Source organism: Choloepus didactylus, chromosome 1 (assembly GCF_015220235.1).
Source record: "Choloepus didactylus isolate mChoDid1 chromosome 1, mChoDid1.pri, whole genome shotgun sequence".
NCBI lineage: Eukaryota > Metazoa > Chordata > Mammalia > Pilosa > Megalonychidae > Choloepus > Choloepus didactylus.
The window spans coordinates 241574623-241600419 of NC_051307.1; the positions used below are offsets into that span (position 1 = coordinate 241574623).

Below are 25797 nucleotides of genomic sequence, written 5' to 3' on the forward strand. Positions count from 1 at the left end.
GGTCTGAATTAAATTACTGGAGCACTATATAAGATCAGACAGAAGGAGCAAGCTGCTACAGCCAAGAGGGACACTTTGAAGAAAGCACAGGAGCTGCAAATGAGAGACAGTTTGAAGACGGCTGCTGAAAGCAGACTCTTGCTTCAGAGAAGCTGAGAGAGGACAAATATCCCAAGTGCAACTGAGAGTGACATTTTTGAGGAACTGCAGCCTAGAGAGGAACGTCCTTGGGAGAAAGCCATTTGAACCCAGAACTTTGGAGCAGATGCCAGCCACATGCCTTCCCAGATAACAGAGGTTTTCTGGATGCCATTGGCCATCCTCCAGTGAAGGTACCCAATTACTGATGTGTTACCTTGGACACTTTATGGCCTTAAGACTGTAACTGTGTAACCAAATAAACCCCCTTTCATAAAAGCCAATCCATTTCTGGTGTTTTGCATTTGGCAGCATTAGCAAACTGGAACAGTGTGTTTAGTTCCTTAGCTGCTCTAGCAAATGCCATGAATCGGTTGGCTTAAACAATGGGAATTTATTAGCTTATGGTTTGGAGGCTAAAAGTCCACATCAGGGTGTCATCAAGGTGATGCTTTCTTCCTGAAGACTGTGGCATTCTGAGGTGGCTGCTGGCCTTCCTTGGCTCCTCTGTCACATGGCAAGGCACATGGCAGCATCTCCTGGTCTCTCCCTTCTCTTCTGGCTTCCCTCAATGTCCAATCTCTTGCTTCCTCTGACTTTCTCTCTCTCCCTGTGTCTGAATTTCTTTTTCTTATAAAGGACTCCAGTAATACGATTAAGACCCATCCTGACTGAGGTGGGCCACACCTTCACTGAAGTCACCTCATTGAAAGGTCCTGCTGACCACAAGTTCACACCCAAAGGAACGGAGTAACTTTAAGAACATGTTTTTCCAGGTACATCCAGCTCCAAACCACCACATGGTATAAGCAGCATTTCAGTTTACAAGTTTTGTGTAGGTGGTTTGACTTGAGGGGGTGAAGTGAAGGCTTCCTGTAGGAACCAGGTGTGAGAGCAGGACAAGAGCATCTAGTCCAGTAATACAGGTGGGGAGATAAGGCAACATCTAGCTAACAAAGCACAAAGTAAATAAATGTGGAAGATAACAGCAATAAAATATTTTTAAAAGTCTTCTGAATTTTACATCTTGTACAATATCCACAACCCAACAGGCCCATTAAAATATATTAATGATGTGGGAGGGAAAAAAAAAAAAAAAAAAAACTCTGATTGCAGTATGTGACAGCGGGTCACACTACATTGAGGGAAATTAGCATACTGCTAATTGAAGGGGGTGATCTTGGAATCCGGCCAGTATGCCTGAGTTTGAATCAGGTTCAGCTATTCCTGACCCTAAGAGGTGACTACCCCTGGGTGCCTGTTTCCTCATCTGTAAAATAGGGATTTTAATATCACCTCCCTCATAGGGTGTTATGAGAAGTGAATGAGCTTTCTATGTATTAAAACATTTGTCAAAACATATGCACCTGTACTAAATAAATAGCATATGATGGTAAATGTATTGAAAAATGGCAGGGCATTAACAGTTACATTAGATGGAGTGGTCTGGGAAGACTTTCCAGAAGAGATGAAGGGAAACTGAGACCTAAAGGACATGAGGAATTAGCCATGTGCAGAGAAGAAGGGGTAGTGGGCAGGGAACAAAGCATGTGCAAGAAACTTGAGACAAAAAACACTGACTTGTCAAGGTGGAAGAAGCCCAGGACAACTAAAGTGTTGTGAGCAAAGCACAAGGTGAAGTTGGGGAGGCAGACAAGGGCCAGAAAATGCTTGCCTTGTAGGAGATGATGAAATTGAGATTTTATTCTAAGGGCAATGAAAAGCCATTAAATGTTTTTAAGCAGAGGAGTGACCAGATCTGGTTTATTTTACATGCTTTATGAATCACAAATTATCTGCTACTTTTCATAAAAGACGACCACAGAGAATTTGGAAAACAAGTCTGAGTACCTCCTAATAATATCTTATTTCTGTGATGATTTTTACATTATAATACAGTTCCAAATTGGATTAAGTTGGATTTTAAATTTGAGTCTGGGTGGGGTCAGGTGCAACAAAATGGGAAACTGAGGCTGTAATGCATGAGAAGAGAGAGTGTGTTACCCACAGGTGCGGATGGGGGTGTGGGTGTGGAGAAAGAGGACTCAACCAGAAGCGCTATCAGCTCTAGTGGCTCAACAGCAGGTGGGCAGAAAACAAGCAGAGCAAGAGGGACCCATGGGCTTGTGCCTCTAGTGTGGTCCGGGAGTGGAGGGTAGTAGATTTCCAGAGGGAGTCAAGGACAAGTTAGTTTAAAACAAACACGCGTGAAAAGCAAAAAGGGAGTGGGGGTCTGAGGGCAGTGGGGAAGGTCAGTTTATCATTTGGGACTCACTGTGGGTTTTCGGTGAGGTGTGTGGCTGGTGGCTACAGACATGGGTTTGAGCACTGGGGGAGCTTATGCCCCAGGGCTGGAAAGCTGCTTAGTAACTAGGTGAAAGGTCAGTGTGGAGTCGAGAGGCTTAGCCAAAGTCAGATGGATCCCGAGGCAGCACCCAAAAAATTGTGATGGTTACAACAACAGTGATAACCAAAAATATAATTCCTTTAGCTGCTGATACCTGAAACATAATAACACCATCAAAGTGAGAGGAATGTCGTTCTGGAAAAAGACTAAGTGCATCGGAAGGGTCTTTTGCAAACCCATTTCTGGAATCTATACATTCACCTTTATAACTCAGCAGAAACAGGATGTCTATTCTATTATGGATGTTTTATCAAGCAGTGGTCATGTATTTTCTCTGCTGGCCCACATTCCTTTCCTGAGATTCCATTATCCCCAAATAATATGCTCTCCCAAAATGCTTATGGTTGAGAATTAGGAAATAATAGTTATCAATTCTAAAGCTACTAAAACTTAGGAGCATTCCATGCTGATGACAAGCTCAGATATAAATTAGAGCCTTCCACAAAGAACTGTCCCTTTTTGATCAGCAAGAGAACAAGAGCGTCTGTCTTGGTAAGACAATGATGGGGTGCATTAGATTGTTTTATTGAAGCAAGGGAATGGAATCCCAAGTGTTCCAAGGAGATTTCCAAGGTGCAAGCTCCAGCAGCATGTTTGCCTCACTAGTAGGACCCTTCCCATAACAGGGGCCAACTAGAGCACAAGTTAGAAAAGGGGTAGGAAATAATGGAGCACCTTTCCTGGCAGAGAGTAAAAACTACTGAGTGGAGGGAATCATATTCAACCCTCCTGATGCTCTAGCCATGTTCTTTATTTGGCCAAAAGTCAGAAACAGGAAGACATTCCAATCCTGGGACATCCAATGGCATCTCCAACTTCCAGATGCAAACTTTTAAGTGGGCTCTAATTCCTGCTGGTCCCATTCCATCCCGAGCCCACACTCTATCCCCTGCATCAGAACCACTTCCTGGGTAACCCAACTCTGCCCGACTAAGAAAGTGCAATGGGAGGACAAGCCTACCCATCTGAACTATCACACCATAGCATGGGCTGTCTGTTCCTTTGCGCCACCACAAATTGAAAGGCATTCACTGGATGCTCTAGTTTGCTAATCCTGCCTTTTCGCAAAATACCAGAAATGGATTGGCTTTTATAAAGGGGGTTTATTTGGTTACAAAGTTACAGTCTTAAGGCTATAAAGTGTCCAAGGTAATGCATCAACAATTGGGTACCTTCACTGGAGGATGGCCAATGGTGTCCGGAAAACCTCTGTTAGCTGGGAAAGCACGTGGCTGGCGTCTGCTCCAAGTTCTGGTTTCAAAATGGCTTTCTCTCAGGAAGTTCCTCTCTTGGCTACAGTTCCTCTCCAAAATGTCACTCTTAATTGCTCTTGGGGCATTTGTACTCTCTTAGCTTCTCCGAAGCAAGAGTCTGCTTTCAACGGCCATCTTCAAACTTTCTCTCATCTGCAGCTACTCTCTCAGCTTCTATGCGGTCTTCAAAGTGTCCGTCTTGGCTGTAGCAAGTTCACTCCTTCTGTTTGAGCTTATATAGCGCTCTAGCAAACTAATCAAAGCCCATGTTGAATGGGCAGTGCCACACCTCCATGGAAATTATCCAATCAGAGTTATCATCCACAGTTGGATGGGGTGTATCTCCACAGAAACACTCAAAGAATTACAATTTAATCAACACTGATACATCTGCCACACAAGATTAAATCAAAGATAATGGTGTTTTGGGGGACATAATACATTCAAACTGGCACACCTGGTAGCTCCTGTTTCTATATAACATTACATACAGACATTAGAGAAAAGGAAAAGGAAACTTCTTGACCTTGAGCTACTTATACCCAACGTGGATCACAATGGTGATGTGGCTGTCAGTCTTAGGGATAAAAGTAGCTGAAATGAAAAATTGGACTAAATCATCACCTGATTCGGGTGCCCATATGCAGGCAGAGCTTCAGACATGCCTCAACTTCCTCCTTGCTGTTTCCTCTTGTTCCAGTTTGCTAACGCTGCCAAAATGCAATATACCAGAAATGGACAGGCTTTTACAATGGAGGTTTATTAGTTCTCAAATTTACAGTTCTAAGCCCATGAAAGTGTCCAAATGAAGGCATCAAGAGGTAGATATCTTCTCTAAGGAAAGGCTGATGGCATCTGGCATTTCTCTGTCACATGGAAAAGCACATGGTGATGTGTGCTAGTCCTTCCTCTCCCAGTTTCTGGTTTCAAAATGGCTTTCTACAAGATGTCTCCAGGCTTCTGTCTTAGCTTCTCTCTCTCTCAGCAACTGTGAGTCCTTGCTTCTTTCTCATGGAGGGGTTCTTCCAAAGCTTCTGTGGGTTCTCACTTAGCTTCTCCAGGGCAAACTCTGGATTTCGTCTCTTAGCTTAGCATCTCCAAATCTCCAAACACCTGGGTCTGTGACAGCTCTAAGTGTGCACACGCACGCACGCCTGCCCCCCCCCCCCCCCACACACACACCCCAGCTCTCTTACGGACTCCAGTAAACTAAGACCCATCTTGAATGGGCTAGATCACATCACCATGGAAACAACCTAATCAAAAGATCCCACACACAATAAGTTTGTACCCACAAGACTGGATTAAAAGAGCATGGCTTTCTGGAGTACATAACACTTTTAAACCACCACACTTCTCCACAAGTATGTCCAATTGATGCCCCACTAACTTCCTGCAACACACATTCTTCCAGTTAACATCCAATTCTCAGACCATCCCTCTCTGTTCTTCTTGTTAAAAATAGCTTTCATTTGCATAATTCTTTTTTCTTCTCACATTTTACCATCTGTTAAATCAACAGAGCCAGGAATTTCACATCAGAAAATCTAAGGTTGAGCCCTACTTTAATACTTTGATTCATTTAATCAACAATTAATCACTGGAAGCCTACTACGTCCTCAGCTTGGATCTAAAGGCTTAACACTAATTTTAAGGGTCCATCATTTCACCTAAAGATAATAGTAATAGCATTATCCACATGCCTGTTTCATATGGTCACAAGCTTGACATGTGGATTAAATGATATACCTGAAAATACCTTGTAAACTAAAGTGAGAAATATATGCTATCACTCTAATACCACCACCATCTTACAGTGGTATAGCACATACTTTTTCAAAACACATTCACAAAAATGACCTCATTTGAGTCTCATTATACAAATGGCCAAATATGATTATTCTTCTTCCTTGATAGATGTACAACCAAGGCACCAAGAATTTAAGCGACTTCCCAAAGAAGCCAAGACTAGAATCCAAGTCTCCTGACTCCCTATCCAGTGCTATTTTTCACTTTTGGAGTGAACCACAGTAATCTAACTTAAGTTATCCAAGAGAACAAAAAACTTCTACCAGCACCAAGTCCAGACTTCTAGTCTTGGGCTCTTTCCTCTACACTTTGAGATATATATCAGGCAATAACTTGGTAGTTTCTAAAGTAAGCCTGAACAAGAACATGCTCAGAAACATGAAAAACTTCTTTCAGGCACTTGCCAAACTCAAGCATAAGCCCCAGAATGAGAACCAGTTCTCTTGGCAGCCCTTCCACTGTCCTGGAAAACTAAAGTTGTTGGTAAATTGGTACAGGTGTTACCCTCCAGCAAAACCTCTGCAGGTGGCAGGTCAGTAGGTTGGCAGCCCTCAATCTCATCCTCCAAAGCAGACTCTTTAGGGATCAGGAACAAGGTAACTTCAGGTACCCACCATCAATTAAGCTCTGCCTCCTACTTGTCTCTACCCCCCATCTCCCTAACAGAGAGAGAGACTGCAATTAGCTTGGGCTGGGTAAGGATTACCAGTCTAGATGGAGACTCCTGAATGGATGCTCAACTCAACCATTTTAGACAGTCTGACACTAAAGTGGCCCAGGCCCTGTAGAAGGATAAGAAGCCAGCTCCTAGAAACGGGAGCTGGCAGACAGTGCCTTAATGCAATAACTCAAAATCACTAGTTATTATAATAGAGTGTAGAATCAAGGTAGTGATGGTTTGAAGCTGAATGGACCCCAGAAAAGTATGTTCTCAAGGTTAATCCATTCCTGTAGGTGTGGACCCATTGTAAGTAGGATCTTTCGGTGAGTAGATCTTAAGATGTGACCCACCTTGTTCAGGGTGGTCTTAATCCTCTTACTAGAGTCCTTCATAAGAGAATGAAATTCAGACAAAGAAAGAGAAAGCCACAAAAGCCAGAAGCTGCAAGTGACAAAACCCAGAAGAGACAGGAGAGATCAGCAGACGCCGCCATGTGCCTGGCCATGTGACAGAGGGGTCCAGGATCCCCGGCAGCCGGTCTTCAGGAAGAAGGTACTGTCTTCATGATGCTTTGATTTGGACATTTTCGTGGCCTCAGAACAGTAGGCTTGTAAGCTAATCAATTCCCATTGCTAAAAGGCAACTCATTTTATGGTACTTGCTTTTGGCATCCTAGCAAACTAAAGCAGATTTTGGTACCAGGGAAGTGGGGTGCTGCTATTGTAAATACCAAAACTGTTAAAACAGCTTTATAGCTGGTAAATGAGCAGAGGCAGGAAGAACTGTGAGGTGCTTGTTGGAAAAGGCCCAGATTGCTTTGAAGAGACTGTTGGTAGAAATAGGGATGCTAAAGGTACTTCCGATGAGGCCTTACACAGAAATAATGAATGTGTCAATGCCAACTGGAATGTTCAACAGGATTGATAGTCTTCATCCAGAAATGGATAGCATAATACTGTGTGATGGTAGCACAATATTGTAAGTACACTGAACAAAGATGTCCATGGGTAAAACTGAAAGAGGAGGGCTAGGGGCATGTATGACACCAGAAGGAAAGATAGGCGATAAAGACTGGGACTTTGTAACTTAGTGAAAACTAGAGTGGTCAAGGTTTGTGACTAAATGTACAAATATAAAAATGTTTTTACATGTGGGAGAACAGATGAATGTCAACCTTGCAAGATGTTGAAAAAAGGGATGGTATTGGGGGAAAAATATAATCAAAGCAAACTGGAGTCTATGGCTAACAGTAACAATGTAATATGCTGCCATTAAATGTAACAAAGGTATTATACCAAAGCTAAATGTCTATGAGAGAGGGGTATAAGGGAGGGATATGGGATTCTTTGTAGTGTTGTTGTCTGATCTTATTATATTGTTTTGTATGGTATTTTAATTTTTTTAATCTTTTTTTAATTCTTAAAAAAATTTTTTTTGGTGTAATGATTATGTTCAGGTGCTGATTGTGGTGATGAATACACAACTGCATGATGATACTGTGAACAACTGACTGTACACTGTGTATGATTGTATGGTATGTGAATATATCTCTATAAAATTGCAGGGAAAAATACAAACAGGGATACAAGTGCTGGAGAAAACATGGAGAGAGGGATACACCTATTTACTTTTGGTGGGGAAGTAGAATGACGTAGCCTATCTGGAGGACAGTGTGATGGTTCCACAAGAAGCTAAGTAGGGAGGTACCATAAGGTCTTGCAACCTCATTATGGGATATATACTTGGAAGATCTGAGAACAGGGACCCTAATGGACATTGGCACACTGGTGTTTATGGCGGCAGTATTCACAATGTGCAATGGGTGAAGGTGGTCTAAGGGTACATCATCTGACAAACAGAATGGTGAACTGTGGTGTATGCATAGAATGGAATATTGAGCAGCTGCAAGAAGAAATGAAGTGTGACACACGCAACTAAGACAGCATTTTGAGTGAAGTATGCCAGAAACGAAAAGATAAACATTATAATGCCTCACTAATATGTACTAACTACAATGTGTAAACTCTGTGACTTGAATTTTAGAGCACAGTTTATCAGGGGAATGCTCATTGTAATGGTCCCTAGACTGTAAGCTCTTACAGCAGTCACATCTATTCCTGAGTTGTAATGGTTATCTCTAAATTCTGAGATGCTGAGCTCTTTGTATATAACCTGGTCGGGCTCTAGAACTTTGGGTATCTGTGTGACACCTAAAACTAAGAGCTAGAGCTTGGCAGCTATGAATGTCAGTATTGCTTCATACAGCAACTGTTAAAAAAAAAAAAAAAAAAAAAAAAAGGCTGAAAATGGGTCTAGACTTCAATTAGAGATATGAATGAAGAGGATCTGGTTAGGACTAAGGCAAATCAGGCCAAAGGGTAAAGGACGATAGTGACTGTTTTAAAGCTTCAACATCTGTGTGAGACCAAGGGAAGAGATGCTTATTTGGTGCAGGATCTATATTTTCTGCAGTACACTAAATAATTTATTTAGTCAGTTTATTCAAATACCATAATTACATGGAACTTTAAATAAGAAGTGAGATCTAGCAGGTTTGTACAGGTTAGTGTGAAATCCCAATACATCCCAAAGTAATTTCAGCAGAAAATAAAAATATATTTGCAGGGCCCCCCTGAGGAACTGGGGAAAAATGCAGAAATGTTGGACTTCCTCACCTGGGTTATTAATGATAATCTCACAAATTTAGAGGACTAACAATTTAGTAGGATGAGTCCTAAATCTTGGGGCTTGCCCTTATGAAGCTTGTTACTGCAAAGGAGAGTCTAAACCTACTTATAATTTTGCCTAAGAGTCTCCCCCAGAGACCCCTTTGTTGCTCAGATGTGCTGCCCCCTCCCCCCAGCCCACACAGAGGTGAACTCACTGCCCTCCCCCCAAGTGGGACATGACTCCCAGGGGTATAAATCTCCCTGGCAACATGGGACATGACTCCTGGGGATGAGCCTGGACCTGGCATAGTGGGACTGAGAAAATCTTCACCAAAAGGGGGAAACAACATGAAACAAAATAAATTTTCAGTGGCTGAGAGATCTCAAATGGAGTCGAGAGGTTACCCTGGAGGGCATTCTTATGTGCTTTATAGATATTTCTCTTTAGTTTTTAGTGTATTATAATAGCTAGAAGGAAATTCCTGAAACTGTCAAACTCACAGCCTTGATTCTTGAAGATGATTGTATAACTATGTAGCTTACATGGGGTGACGGTGTGATTGTGAAAACCTTGTGGCTCACACTCCCTTTATTCAGTGTGTGGACAGATTAGTAGAAAAATGGGGACAAAAACTAAATGAAAAATAGGGTGGGATGGGGGGCATGTAATGTTTAAAGTGGTTTTTTTTTTTTACTTTTATTTTTATTTCTTTTGGAATAAGGAAAATCTTCAAAAATTGATTCTGGTGATGAATGCACAACTATATGATGGTACTGTGAATTACTGATTGTACAGTGTGGATGACTGTAGGGTATGTGAATATCCCTCAACAAAACTATTTTAAATAAATAAATAAATGATTTAAGGCTTTTGGGATATTGTAAAGGAATTCACATGGAAAGAACATGTCTTTTTGAGGTCCAGAGGATGCAGTGATATGGTTTGAAGCTGTATGTACCCCAGAAAAGTATGCTCTTAAAGTTAATCCATTCCCGTGGATGTGGACCCATTGATAGGACCTTTGGTGAGTAGGATCTTAACTTAAGATGTGACCCACCTCATTCAGGATGGGTCTCAATCCCCTTACTGGACTACTAATTAATAAGAGAATGAAATTCAGACAAAGAGAGAGAAAGCCACAGAAGGAAGAATCTAAAAGCAACAAAACCCTAAGAGAAGGGAGAAACCAGCCAGACGCTGCATGTGCCTTGTCATGTGTCAGAGGAGTCCTGGATTGCCGGCAGCCAGCCTTCAGGAAGAAGACATCATCCTGATGATGCCTGATTTGGACATTTTTCATGGCCTCAGAACTGTAAGCCTGAAAACTAATAAATTCCCATTGCTAAAAGCCCACCCATTTTATGGTAGTTGCTCTCGGCAGCCTAGCAAATTAAAACAAATGCAAGCTGCAAATGCACAGAATGTATAAAAGTTAATCATGTGCCAGTTGAAGGTCATCTATATTGGCTTAAAACTGCAAGACCAAATGTATGTTATTACATATTGCACAACCTATATACAAGCCTGGAGCAAAATTCTCACTTGCTCACTCACCCAACTCCCTAAAGTGCTACCTGGAAAGTAGTTGTATGGGAGGCCCACAATGACTCTGTTATTTAGCTTAAGTTATTTAATAAAAGAAAAAAAACTTAAAAACAAAACCAAAAAACTTCCATCAGCAACAAAGTCAACATATCTATGGAGGAAATTTGTCTAAGGAGGGAAAAAAAATTCAAGTATGGACTTGTTGAGTAGACTACTAATTCCCACCATTTTCCTACATTGTTGTTAGCCCACATAAAAATTAGCTATCCTTTTCTTTCTCATATTTAGGTTATTATGAATTCACCTCTTCATTCTCAAGGCCTTGGCCTCATACGGTGCTGCATATGAAATGAGAAATTCCTTGGCATGTTTGGTTTACTCTGAGTATTTTTTATTAGGATACTTAGAATTTCCTATTCACAAGTATTGGGGTGCCATGTCCCCTCAGGGAACTATTACCCCCAAAGAATAAGAGACATGAACTTGCATCAAGGCCCAACTTGGCAAACTTCCTCAATACTCCAAGTCTAACTCTTCATTGTCCCAAAATCTCAACTGTCAACCTAGTAAAGGATAAACTCTTCTAACTCATGAGACATACATCAGGTAGCACTCAAAGCATGGCATTAGTAAGCGCATGGTTATCAAACCTGAGAACATGCATTTACAAGGTTTTCCTCCTTTGCAAAAGAGCTATTATACTGTATTCCAGGTAGACAGAAAGATTTTTTTTCCCTGGTTTTGGTATCTCTAGCGCACTGTCCTTCCTTTTCCAACTTGGCAGAAGGTACCATTAAGATTTGGCAGCCCAGTTTCAAAGTTTTGTTATTTTTTTTTTTTAAATATGGGCTACAAACTTATTAGCACCATTCTCTTTACTCTGCTATATTAAGCTCCCAAACATAGACTTCATTAACTTTAGAAAGGCTCCCTTCTGAGACTTGTTAACAGAAAAAAACTTTTCACCTGCTTCTCACAGCTTCAGCCTCCTATCTAATACAGGCAATAAAGAGATGACTTGTTAAGTTAAACTCACCAGTGTCATCATTTTATTTATATTTAAATTTTCCCATTCATTTGACTTTTGCCTCCTGAACTTACAACTTTTAATATTTTATACAGTCATATACAAAGTTGCAAAACAACTTTCATTATTGCTATTCTATTTATTATTTTGTGAAGGCAAATTAAAAGTTGCAAAGCAAAACAATCCAAAAAGCAATAAAAGAGATACCAAAGTGAAATCTTCTTTGGATTTGTTTCGGCAAGCACCAGAGGCCAGTAACAAGGCTGACTCCACAAAGAGTTAAAAGGAATTTCCCATTTCAGAAATCTTCCTTATCACACAGAACATTTCAAAGTGAAAGTTCTAGCTTCATAATTATCATGTCTGTAAAGTGTTAAAATCTTAAGGTAAAGTGACAGTTCCAAATCAGTTGGAGGAAGTGTGGGCAACTATGTGTCACTTGTTCAAATCATCATAGACTTTTATAAATGACATAACAGAAAATACTTTTCAAAGCACATTATTTCCTGTAGGTCCTGAAGCTCTGTAATGTATTGGAACAGACATTATCACCTACTGAGGAAAGTAAAACTCAAAGTTTAAGCGTAAGTAACTTTTTCTAGTTACAACCTTGTAAAATGCCAGAGGCAGAACTTGAACTCAGGTCTCCAGAAAAAATAAGCCAGAACTGTTTTTAACCACAACATTCACAGTTTTGGAATGTAGGCCATGGTTATTTATAGCAGAATTATCTTCTTAATTGTATTGTGTTTGGGTCAACATAAAAATTAGTTTGCATTCCCTTCCAACTGCAAAGGCAGGCTGCCCAGATGTGTGTGGGGGGGGGGGAGGGGGACGATGGCAGGGCAAATCAGCCCAGGATTAAAATTTTGCCGAAGCTAAACAACAAATTGAGCGGTTTACATCATTTCCATGGTGGAGGAGTGACTTTTTAGCCAGATGTAATAGGAAATGCACGGAAGACAGAAACGTTTGAGTATAAGACAACCAACCTGTGAGGAAACTATTTCTCAACCCATCATTTAAAATTAGAACCCTGAGATTTAGAGATGTTAAATAACTTGTCCCAAGATCACACCCCAAGTAGAGCCTCAGTGCCCCAGAACTCAAAGCTCTCTCTACACTCCCCTCACCACCCTGCACAGACTGTTCAAGAGCTTCAAGCCAGAAACAAGGAGTATTACACATCTATGGACTAGAGAGACTAGATCGATAAGTCAAAGTTTGTATGCTAAAACAGCACGCAAAACTCACCTCCTAATCCTAGTAGGAAAATTAACGTTTACTGCTTTTGTCTTTGAACGTTCAGAGGAAACACATGTGAGACCTCTTTTTAGTCAAGCTAGGGCTTGGGTTTAGAAAACGATGTTAAAACCCTACCACTTGGAAAATGCTACCTTTAAAATCGAGGGGTAATCAGCTGCTGATAACTAGAGGAACCTCCTCGTCCCCACCCCCCCCAACCCCGCCCCAAGGCTGCTGGTTCTTATTAAACACAGAGAAGGAAATACAACTAGCCAACACACAGCACCCAGGATCAAAGTGAAACCGATTTTTTTTTTAAACCATCTCGCTTACACAGACGATCACATGCCAGGGAAGCACATAAAGACTTAATAGCTCCAGCAAGTACTGTCATCCTAACGTAAGACATTTAAATGCTTCAGTGTGATGAATCAAAGGAGACTTTAAGCAAAACAGAAAAGGAAAAGACTTTTGCTTTTCGGCCAGGCCTGGTCATGGTGCAGGAAGAGTGGGCAGTTTTGTTTTTGGGGAGGGGGCAGGAAGTATATGAAGAGGAAAGAGATCCCGTCCCAGCTGCCGATCCTCAATTCCCTCCCCCACATCCCGCAGCGCAGTCTTCCCTGGCATCTGGCCAAGACCTTTGCAGGCCCCGCACCTCCGACCCCCAGGACACCCCCACACTTGGGACCCCTCCAGGAGCCAGATCTCTCCCTCCCGGTGTCCAGGGACTTCTGCTCACACCAGGATCCTCCTAAACTACCCCTCCCTCAGGAGGCTGCCCTCGATCCAGCTCCGCGTCACCCCCACCCCTGGGTTTCCCGCAGGCCCGGCCCTCGCCCAGCACGGGGGTCCCTGGCACCGTCCAGCCCGCTCCGTCCCGCTCTCCTGCACTCACCCCGGGGTGGCTCCCGGAGCTCGGGTCTCGGGCCAGCCGGGCCCTGCGGGGGGCGGGGGCGTGACCGAAGGGGCGGGGGCCGGCCAGGCGCGCTCCCGCATCGACTCCCCGTCACGCACCCGCACACTCGGGCGGCGCGCGCTGGGCTGGCTCCGCGGCGGACGCGAGCGCGGGAGCACGAAGAATCCTTGGAATGAGGCGCCGCCCGCTCGCTCTCCCGCGGGCTCCGCCAGGCCCGCCCCGCCTCTGGACACGCCCCCCGGGCACGCCCCGTCCAGGTGGGGCCGAGCCCAGGTGAGCCCGAGCCCAGGTGAGCCCTGAGGGAGGCAGGGGGCGGGGCCTCGCTGCCGCCGGGAGAGGCTCCTCTCCCCTCCCCCGCCGCACGCCCGGCGTCAGCTCGCACCTACCTGGCCGGTGTGGACGCGCCGAGCCAGTCCCTGTTCCAGGAGGGCCCGGTGCTTCCGGCGCGGCCCATCAGAGGACGCGCGGCCCTGGGGGGGCGAGGGGAGCCCCAGCAGTCTGTGTGTACCCGGCATCTCCCCACGCGTCCAGACCCGCGGCGCGCAGCCAGTGCGAACCACCTTCGGGGCACACGTGCAAACGCAAGGGAACATTTCGTGCGTGCCCAGGTGCCGGCTGTGGGCCAGGTACGCTCCCTACGCGCACACAGTAGGCTCACGCACCCGGTGGACAATGCACGTGTGCCCCCGAGGTCCACGACGGAGCCATACCCCGTGCCCATCCGACCTGCCACCCCCTAACCGCCACAGGCAGCCGGTCAACATCCAGGGCGTTCAAGGCAGAGCCGCGCCACCTCCACTGCCCTTTTCTCTTCTAGACTCGCCCGGGTCCCGGCCTCGCACCCACACCTGCTCGCGAAGCAGCCCGAGCAAGGGCGTGCAATACACAGGCGCCCCGGGGTCGGCGTTAGCACCCAGCTCTCACCCCGGCATGCGGCACACACGGGTGCCTCTCGTCTCCCTGGTCTCCACGCTCCACGGGGCGCCCACCTGGGGCACTGCCTCACCCTCTTGTTACCCACACACGCCCAAGCCACACTGCCCAGAGAGGCCGGCGGCCACACGTACCTGAAGGGTCAGGTCGCAGTCGTTCGGGGAGGTGTGTGCTCAGGTGCCTCTGCGATCAGAACGGCCGCTGCAGTTCAGGGCGCTCAGACGCGGCTCGGCTTCCTCCCATTACAGCATTTTACGCTCCACTTCGCGCGCGCACACACGCGCTCACACTCCAGGCACTCCGCGGCGTCTTTTCCTCCCCCTCCCTCGCTCGGAGGAGGAAGTCCTGGTAAATCAAAACAGTTGGTAGGGAGGGAGCAAAGAAGGGAGGGAGGAAGGACGGGGTGGAAGGAGTCCTCATCAGCCGCTCATACACGGGTGTTTGCTGTGTTTGGCAAACTCCTGAAGTCCGCAACCCGTCTGCTCTGAAATGTGCGCGGGGAGGAGCAGAACGGAGGAGGTGAAACATTTCTAATTGGTGCATGTAGTTATTACAGCAGCAGTGCAGACATGTGATCAGGAAAAGAAAAGGCCTGTCTTTAATATTTTCCTGTCATTCTCTGGAGATTTGGCGGTCGGGGGTGGAGGGCTGGAGCCTGAAACTGCCCCCATCCCCGGCAGCCCTTGCCCCCATTGTTTTCTCATACTGCCACAATTAAGAAAACATTTGCTTAACGTATCCAGCCTCTAACTTCATAAAATAAATAGTCAGAGCCTGGACTTCCTCTGGTTTGCTTTAAATGGCATCATGTTGCTTGCCTTCTGGCTGTTCTCAAACCTCGGCAGTTATTAGGAGCTCCTACTCTAAGGCTTTCCCTGGGAGAGGGTTCTGCTGAAAGGGAAAGATGATAACCGTAAAAAGACCAGCTTACATTAGTGCTGGGGGTAAAACGCTTTCCTGTTTTCCAACTGTTTTCCCGTTATTATCTCATCCGATCATTGCAAGTCACTGCACATCATCTCGTTTGATCTGAACCCCAGTTAGGTGCAGAGGACAGGTGTGAATCTTTCCGTTTCACAGTGAGATTAAAATGGTTTAACTGAAGTGGGCAGGAATGTTGCCTGAACCAGAACCCAGGTCTTCTGGCCTCTTGTGAAATGGACTTTCCTCCAGTCCACGCTGGGACACTGCAGATGGGGCAACCCCAGTGACAATCATCCTCAACAGAGCCCCTTGTTTCCTGGTTTCCAGATCAAAATTCACAGATTAAAGCTGGGAAGGCCCCAGGCTTCCCAAAGATATTATAGTTAGGCTCTGTTTTAGTTCATCATTGGTCTCCAACTGGGACAAGAGAAATCCTGGAAAAAGATCAGAAATAGGCGATTTTCTTCCTGCCAAATTAGGACACAGAATGATGAAAGAGTACAGACTGCTTGGTCAGACTCCAGGAGGTGTGGCAAGACAGAAAAAGGGCTTTGGATTCAGACAGACCTGGATTTGAATCCGAACTCCACCTCTTTTAGTTAGAGGTCTTAATGATCAATTATCAAGCCTCAGTTTCCTCATCTGTGAAACAGAGATAATTCTTACTTGGAAGAGCCCTTGCAGGGATTGAGAACTCTGCAGAGGTCTTCAATGAACAGTCACATCTCCCTGCCTTAAATCCAGCAAGTAAATCCAATTCTGCTTTAAACCCAGTACTGCTTTAAATCCAATACTGTTGGTCCACGTTATACAAAGATACCCACCCCAGTCATGGCAGGATAGGAAAATGAATTTGCCCAGGTAATGCAAATAAACAATGATAACAATAATAATACAACTGCATGTTTATAAAACAGCTGTAGGGTCCACAAAGTGTTCTCACTTAACATTATCTCATTTGATCTTTACAACAACTCTACCATTTGGGTGCCGCTAAATGATTTCCATTTTGGGTCAGTCAGGAGGTCTTAAAGCTGCCTCTTTAATTTCCATCACTGCTCAGAGCAAACCTTACTCTTGAGATAAATCATGGGAACATAGGCCCTTTTCTCATGAATGTGACAAGTCTTTGACCTTTCCAAGGATTAATCTCACTATCACCCTGACGTCAGCATTAGTGTGACTTAGTTTGGCTGTTTTATTTGTGAGGAAGAGAAACACACTCTAGTTAACCTCAGAAAAAGAGGGGTTGCTCTGAAGATACAGGTGGACAAGAACTGGAACTAGAACCTATTAAGACACAGTAGGATGTTCGCATAATGGAATATTATATGGCAGTCTACACCAGTAACCTACAGCAATCTGCAATATTGTGGATGAATCATCACCATATTAAGTATAAAAAGTAAGCTTCCTAAGATTATATACAGCAGAAGACCCTATTTATAATGTGAAAAAATAAAATAAAAAATAATTTTAGGAGTACACATACCCACAAAGAAGAGGTAAAGGAATGGTTACCTCAAAAGGAGAAGGTATGGAATTAGAAGGAAGGGAACTATTGGTTAAATACAGGTTATTGTTGAAGTCCTAGCTTTTGGGATGAGTTCACAGGTTCACAATTAAACGTAACTATTTAGAAATTAAAGAGGACCTAAATAAATGAAAAGATATCCCGTGTTCATAGATTAGGAAACAGTATTGTTAAGATATCAATACTATCCAAAGCAATTTACAGATTCAACACAATCCCAATAAAAATTCCAGCAGCCTTTTTTTTTTTTTTTTCCATAAATGGAAAAGCCAAGCTTCAAATTCACATGAGGTGGCAAGGAGCCCCAGACAGCAAAAACCACCTTGAAAAAGTAGAACAAAATTGGAATTCTCACACTTCCTGAGTTGAAAACTTACTACAAAGCTACAGTAATCAAAACAGTGTGGTATTGGTATAAAGACAGACAAATGGGATCAAATCAAGAGTTCAGAAATGAAAACAGCTTTGGCCAACTGATTTTGACAAGGCTGCCAAGTACATTAAATGGAGAAAGAATAATCTCTTCAACAAATGGTGCTGTGAAAACTGGATCGCCACAAGCAAAAGAAGTTGGGCCCCTTCCTCACACTATATATAAAAATTAACTCAAAATGGATCAAGGACCAAAACATAAGAACTAAAACCATAAAACTCTTAGAAGAAAACATAATGGAAAATATTCATGACCTTGGATTTGGCAATGATTTCTTAGATATGATGCCAAAAGTATGAGCAACAAAAGAAAAAATAGATAAAATGGACTTTATCAAAGTTAAAAACTTTTGAGCATCAAAGGACATTATCAATAGAGTAAAAAGACAATCTACAGAATAGGAGAAAATAAATTTGGAAGCCATATCTCTGAGAAGGGTTTTAATATCCACAATGTGTAAAGAACTCCTATGGCTGAACAACAAAAAGACAACCCAACTGAAAAATGGGCTAAGATATTTCACAGTTGCTTTTTAAAGAACTTCTGCTGAATTGTTATCATCTCTCATTATTGGTTATGGGTGCTCATTTAATGAAAACCTCTTTATAATTTTCTAGTCCATTTTTAATTCATAAGAATTTACATCATCAACGTCATTAAACTATGTTATTTGCTATGGGCTGTTAGTAATCATTTAAACTCACTCCCTGATCCTGCAAGAAAAGTTGCTGTTGTGTTCCATTTTGTGATATCTGAATTCTTGCCTTATTAAAAGGCTAGATAGCCATGTCTTCCATTTATTTTTTTTCCAATTTTTTAAATTGTTAAAGTCTCCTGTGTGAAAAGGTATCTTTGACTTGAAAGAAAGCTTAAATTTCAATGAAAAAGTTTGCCCACCCCACCCACCAAAAAAGGGGTGGAGTCAAACTAGGGAGACACTGCTTAATGGGTGCAGAGTTTCTGTTCTGGGTGATGAAAAAATCTTGGTAAGGGATGGTGGTGATGGTGGCACAATTTGGTGAATGTGACTGATATCACTGAATTGTACACATATAAATGGTAAAAATGGGAAATTTTGTGTCGTACATATGTTGCCACAAGAAAATTTCTGTAACTAAGTAACAAACTAAATAAATAAGAGTAGGCTATGCATGGACCACTGATGAGAAGATGCTTCAAACCAAGGATTTCATAAATGCCCCAGAAGTTTATTTTAAAAATAGTTAAGAACGATTAAAATAATTGAGGAGGGAGGTGAGAGGGGATAGAGAAGACACAAGATTAGCCAGGAATTGACAGTTGTGTTGAAAGTGTGTGATGGTTACAGGGAGGTTCATTACACTATTCTCTATACTCTTATGTATACTTGAAATTTTTTATATTAAAATAAAAAATAAGAATAAAAGGCAAGTACCATTAAAAGGAACTAAAGATGCTCAGTGGAGCATTGTCTGAATGCTATCATGCTAGTGCAGGGTAATCAGAATTCAAACCCAGACCTGGCTGCAAAATCTTGTATTGCTCAGATTTCAGAGGTTTGGTCATGGGATCAGAAGGTGGAAAACAACAGACCTACCCAAGGTTAAAACATGTGCAAATGTCTAAGCAGATGCATATTAAAGCTTCTTTCAGGGTCAGGTACACTTATTAAGCCCTCCATAAAAATTCAGTCTCTCCCTTCCTTTCCTTACAACAGCCTTCAGCGCTCAGAAGTGAGTCTTACCTCCACCATGACCCAAAATGGATCATCTGATTTTATCCTTCAATCAACTGGATGGAGTCCAGTACAACAGGGAGCCATTTTGTGTGGTAGTAACCTGAGCCTTGAGCCTTTTGCAGAATTAGATGAAGAGCCTTGCTTGAGGGCAATGTTCCAAGGTTGGGGGTGCACCATTTGAAACCTCTCAAGAGTGGTGAGGTTTTTCTGTATGTGAGCTGATTTCATATCATGGTTCCAAAAGCAAAAACAGTTTTATGGCCAGAACAATTGCTCAGACCTCAGATCCCAGATTGGTATTGAAAATGAATCCAAAGACAGATTTGTCTTCACACAAGGAATTTTCCTTCAAATCCTGTAAGACCAATTCAACTTGGCAATGTGTTCTTGCTGTCTTTCCTAGAGACAAACTTCAGTGTGCTGGGACAAGAGATAATGAGAGCTGTTTTCCCCAGTAAAGAATGTTGCAGATGCTGGATCCAAGGCCAGCCAGAGTTTGGCCCCAGTTAGCTAACTGCCTTTCAGACTGGGAATGGTTTGAATTGGGGAACTTACCAAAAAAGAGCATGTGTTTTTCTTCTGTGTGTGGAATCCAGAGGACAATACCACGTCGGAGAAAAATTCTTCAAACTGGGATGGCTATGTCTCTCTTGGCTCTAATTTCTTCTTTTGCTTTCAGCTCTTACAAAGCATGTACCACATAAAGGCAAGGAGAAAATGAACAAAGAAAGAAGGAAGATCAGCATTTCTGGGTGCCAACTACACACAAGGCACAGTGCTGAGTATTCTTATTTAATGCAGTGTGATCCCGTGAGGTAGACATTACTGTCCCCATTCTACAGATGAGGAAACCGAGGCTCAGGGAGTGTAAAACATTTGCCATGGTAGTGCAGCTACTTGAGTATGGCACAGCCAGGATTCAAAGCAAATGTCCTCATTCTTTGTTCACTAATCTCTCAAGAATACCACTAAATTCACCCAGAAAAGATCACTGAATCTACTCTCTTTAACCAACATCTCAATTCTGAAGGGAAAAGTCTCCTCTTGGATAGATAGACAGTTTATGCATGCATGTAGGATGGATGGGTGGATGGTTGGATGGATGGATGGATGGATAAAATGACACTGCAAATATGGCGAAATGCTAAAAGTTAGTGGATCTGGGTATCTGGGTGGAGGTATGTTGGAGTTCTCTGTAGGGATTTTGTATTATTTTTGCAACTGTCTGTTAAGTTTGAAGTTATTTCAAACTAAAAAGTGAAAACAAAAAGAACCAATGGAATTCTCAGGACCACTATAGAGTTTGCTTTTTTTTGTAAAGAAAATTAAAATAAAGGCATATATATTGAATTATATATATTTTTGAAGTTTTGTCTTTGTTTCCCAGCCCCCTGGGCTACCACATGGAGTTAGAATTTGCTGGAGTTCTAACATCATCACCACGTTTAACAAAGGATGGAGAAGCCCCTGATACATGAAAATTACTGGGACTTTGGCATCAGACAGAGTTCAATCTTTGGTCCAACCACTTTCTAGCTGCGTGATCTTGGATACATTCTTTAACCTGTGCAAACTTCCATTTCCTCACCTATACAATGGGATGATTTCTACTTAGAAAGATGGTATGGATTAGAGTAGTCACATAATCAATAAAGGTAGCTCCCAATTCAAATTCTAATGTGCCCCCACTGTATAAGTGCTGGATGACCCAATAAGCAGTTTGTATTTAGGGCACCACAGTGTTCAAAATTATTTTTAAAGAATTTGATATATATGTAAATAAATAATGAAATGAGCCATCTTGGATAAACTAGATCTTTCTACTTATTTTACACCTCTCCAGTATTCAGAGGCTTGAAAGACTAATTATTCCCTGCAACTTCAGAGCAAAAACTTTCCTTCTTCCTTAGGGCAGCAGTGGGTTTCAGTCCAAAACAGATGAGGTTTCTTAACTTCTAACCCATGGCTAGGTTTTAGGTCTTTTGAACTCTAAGTGGAATCATGCAGTATGTAGACTTCTGCATCAGGCATCTCTCACTCTCAGCGTGGTGGTTGCAAAATGCATCTATATTGTTTTGTGTTTGGTCATTCTCATTGCTGTATGGTGTTCCCTTTGTGAGAATATGCCACAATTTATTTTTTTTTTTCCTTTTAGGGACATTTGAGTAGCTTCTAGTTTGGGGCTATTACAAATAGTGCTGTTATAGATTCTGTTAAATGTCTTTTGGTGAATACATGTATGCATTTTTGTTGGGTATTTCCTCAGGAGTTGAACTGTTGGGTTATAGGCTGTGTATGTTCAGCTTTAGTAAACAGTGCCAAATGGTTTTCCAATTGATTAAAAATCCAATCAAACTTGGAAATCTTTTGTGAAAAAAAAAAATAGATGAGGTTTCTGCACAGAAGGGAATAAGGAGGACAAAGGTGTTTTCTTCCAGAGTGGGAGAGAGCTTTCCAAAGAATAGTAAGCTGATACCTCAGGGCAGTAAGTAATGTCCTATCTATACCATAGGGGCTGCTACAGAAAACACAGTCCTGCCCAGTCTGCCTTCCATGGCATTTGTCCCCCAACCCCTCGCCACTCCTCCCCTTCTCCAGGAACTTTGTGTGAATCCTGGGGCTGGGCTGGGGGGGTGGGGCTCAATTTAATTAGGAATTATTTTTCCCTCCCTCCCTTCTGTTGTTCTGTATTTATTGAGCACCGTCTATTTTCCATTTACTGTTCTAGATATTGAAGATGCAGGTGAGTTTCTGCTCTCGAAGATCTTACAATCTATATGGGAAGATGTTGGGGAGAAGGTGGGGAGAGAGACAAATAAGGCAGGAAACAAAATTTAAGTGATGTAATTTAAGATAACGTGAAAGAGGTCATTTAAAATAGTGATGAGAACTATGAAGAAAATAAAACGGCCAACAAGATAAAGCACGATCAGTTAGCAACCCAAGTGTCCTTCAAGTAATGAAAAGATAAACAAAACATGGTATATACACACGATGGAATATTATTCAGCCATAAAAAGGGATGAAGTCCTGGTACCTGTGACAACGTGGAAGAACCTGGAAGACATCATATTGAGTGAAATAAGCCAGGCACAAAAGGACAAATATTGTATGATCTCACTGATTTGAAATAATTAGAATAAGCAAATACATAGAGTCAGGATCTAGAATACAGGTTACCAGGGGATGGGATGGAGGTAGGGAATAGGGGGTTAAGGCTTAAAAGGTACAGAGTTTCTATTTGGGATGATAGAAAAGTTTTGGTAATGGATGGTGGTGATGGGAGCACAACATTGTGAACACAACGGCACTGAAATGCATCTGAATGTGGTAAAAAGGAGAAATTTGGGGTTGTATATACGGTAATAGACTAAGAAGTAAAAATAAAACAAAACAAAACAAAACATGAAACCACATAACACAGTAAACCCTAAATTAAGCCATGGACTACAGTTAATAGTACAATTATACAAATGTGCTGTCATCAATTGTAACAAATGTTCCACATCAATGCAAGGTGCTAGTAATAGGATGGTATATGGGAATCCTATATTGAATGCAGATTGTTCTGTAAACCGACAACTTCTATAATAAAGGAAAAAAAAAAAGAATGACTGGTTACAGCACTGGAATGGCATCATTTTGGATCATGTTCTGTGAGGAGATGACATTAGAGCTGAGACCTGAGGAACAAGAAGGAGGCAGCCATGCAAGAATCCGGGAAAAAAGATTCCCAGGTAGTAGGTATAGCAAGTGCAAAGGCTTGGGGACAGGAACAAGTTTGTCAGGAGTGGAGGCCAGTGTGGCTGGGCCACAGTGAGTGAGGGGAGAGAGGTTTGAGATAAAGTTGGGGAGAGGTCTGGGCCCAGAGCACTTAAAGCCTTAGAGACCACAGTAAAGTGTTCAAACTTTCTTCTATAAGCAAAAGGAAGTCATTGAGGGGGTCTTGTGGAAGGGGAAACATGCTTTGGAGTCTTGAACTCTGACAGCGGTGTGAATAAAAGACTAAGCAGGATGATGATAGAAGCAAGGAGATAAGTTAAAGACTTTCACAATATTTCAGGAAAGGTTGGTGGTTCAAAATAGGATGGAAAGTTGACGATGAGAAGTGGGCAGATTTGAGATGTGTTTTGGAGGTGGATGTTCTAGATAAGGTAACGCCAGCTACTGCAACAGATAAACCCCCAAACCTTGGTGTTTTTTCAAATGAAGTCTGAAAGAGTGTCATGGAAAAGCAAGAGGCTCTCCTCCACGTGATGACTTGAGAACCCAGGATCCTTCCATCTGGTGACTGACAGCCGCTGGGGTCCCACAGTCCTTTGCGGCACCCCCTTCATCTGGCCAGCAGATGGAGGGAGCAGGGAGAAGGCAAAAAGCCTCTTGACCACTTGTGGCCCACAGCACTTCCACTTGTGTTCCATTGACATCACATGGCCTCACCTGAACGAAGGAGGACTAGAAAATGCAGCTCTTGGGTGAGTAGCCACTTCCTGGCAACAGCTTTTCATTCACCATGGAACGGGAACCAATCTTTGGGTGTCAGTGGGCCATGTCCGTCGTGGTAGAGCGGGCAAACTTTCTGGAGGCTTGAACGAGGGGGTCGCAGGAAACACAGGCACCCGAGATGACTCCTTGGCTTTCGGCCTGAACAAAGGCTGAAGGTGGCCATTAAACGAAATGGAAAGACAGAAGCAGAAGCAGATTTATGAGGTAAGGGTACTCAAGAGTTCTATTTTGCACATAATTTAGTGTGAGCTGCCTGTGAGACATCTAGAAGGGGACGTGGAACAGGCAGTTGGATATATGAGCCTGGAGTTCAGAGGAGGGGTCAAGGCTGAAGATTTAAATGTTGCATTTTCCCTTTACCCAGTGGCTTCTGACCCTGAAGCCTCTACTCTCAGTGGTCTGGGCCCCTTGCCGCCCTTGACCCTGATGGCATTAACTTCACTCCTCTATTAGAGAAACAATGTTTGTAATTCTATTACTTATTAAATGACAGCTGTGACCACTGCATGCATTCATTCATTGAACACAGTTTATTGAGTGCTTCCTATGTGTTAGGCACTGGTGATAAGCGAAGAAGGCATAGGTTCTGCCTTGTGAAGATTACATTCTAGTGGGAGAAGATGGGCAACAAACAAAGAAAGAATTAAATATATAAAATGCTCTGGAGAACAACAGAACAAGGTGAATGAGAAAGTACCGGGGAGGTTTGGAAGGGGGTAGAATTACTAGAAGCAGCAAGCCTCCTATAATAAGGTGACATTTGAGCAAAAACCTGAAGAAGTTGAGGGAGCAAACCATGTGTATAGATGCAGGGAGAATGTGTCCGGTGATGGGGGGCACGGTTAGTGCAAAGGCCCAGTGGCAGAGAAAGCCTGGCATGTTCCAAAACCAGCAAGTGTGGGTGGAGTGGAGGGGGAGTGCATGGTAGGGGATGATGTCAGAGAGGCAGGGGGTGGGCCGATCATGCATTAGCCAAAGCAGAGTTTGTTCTCTCTCTCTTTTTTTTTTTTCCTAACACCTCATGCAACTGAGAAGGAGGGGGAAAAAAAAACACAACCAACTTATTTCCTGGTACATAAATCTTTGCAAAGAAAGCAATGCACAATCAGGCACTTCCTGTGCCGTTCCCAAAATGAAACACCTTCAAAGGGGGAGGATTTGCAACCCAAACAAGAAAGGGTAACCATTTCATAACATGAGGCCCCTATTCCACAATTATTCTTGGGGCAGCAGGGTTCCTTCAGAGTTCACTGCCACCATGTATAGAGTACTGGGGAGTGGCATTTTTAGCAAATGCTTTTGGAGACCTGGACAAATGCTTCCCATCCCTCATGCTTGGAGCAAAAACAGCTGATTAGACCAGTAGGATCAGAAAGTTAAAATGCTGCTACAATAAATAGTATGTTTTCGGAATTTCAGCTAAAAAACTTGAGCCAGAGGCCTTTTATTAGCTTGTTTTTATAAACATCACAAGAAGCTGCTTTAAATGAAAAAAACATTTTCTTCAAGGAAGACATGGTTTCTGGAGCCTGTTAAATTACCTTGCCTGGTTGCCTCCCGATCTGCCCGCTTTAGTGAGGGGTCATGAAACAAAATACGGGTGGTGGAGCCAGCGCCTTTTATCACTGATCTTAATTACAGCGGGGCCCCGACAGACAGATGCTACAGTAATGACAAACACGTGGGCAGGACTTTATAGTTGCTGTTCATGAGATTAGGTTTCTTAATGCTTGTGACATTGGCTCTGTTTTGTAGGAGAGGGTGTGCAGTGGGCATCTGCTTGGTTTTGGCTCTCTGGCATTGAGACACCCTTACTATTTGGAGAAAATTCTCCATTAGCTGGGTCTATAGAAGCCAAAGAGGATCCAGATAATCCCTCTGCTCACTACCTTCCTGGCAGTTAAGAGGCAGACAAATGACAGAGGCTCAGCCAAATGGACACTCCTGTCCAGGATTTTAACTCCTGAGGGAGTGATTTGCAGGCCTGACGGTGGCGTCAGCCATCCTGGGAGGAGGTGGAAACAACCCAAGTGTCCATCAACAGATGAATGGACAAGCAACATGTGGTATATATACCCA

At 43.0% G+C, this 25797-nt stretch overlaps 1 protein-coding gene across 2 annotated transcripts in view; it reads right to left on the minus strand.

The window, feature by feature from the left end:
- Positions 1-14946, minus strand: part of VGLL4 (vestigial like family member 4) — a 184520-nt gene extending 169574 nt beyond the window's left edge. Inside the window, exon 1 of one of the 2 annotated variants that reach the window (XM_037802058.1) lies at positions 14739-14946. The gene's annotated coding sequence lies outside the window, so the exon portion shown is untranslated. Of the gene's footprint in view, positions 1-13650; positions 13670-14738 lie in introns of those variants that run through there. The other variant, XM_037802067.1, reaches the window with a different exon arrangement.
- Positions 14947-25797: the final 10851 nt, after the last annotated feature.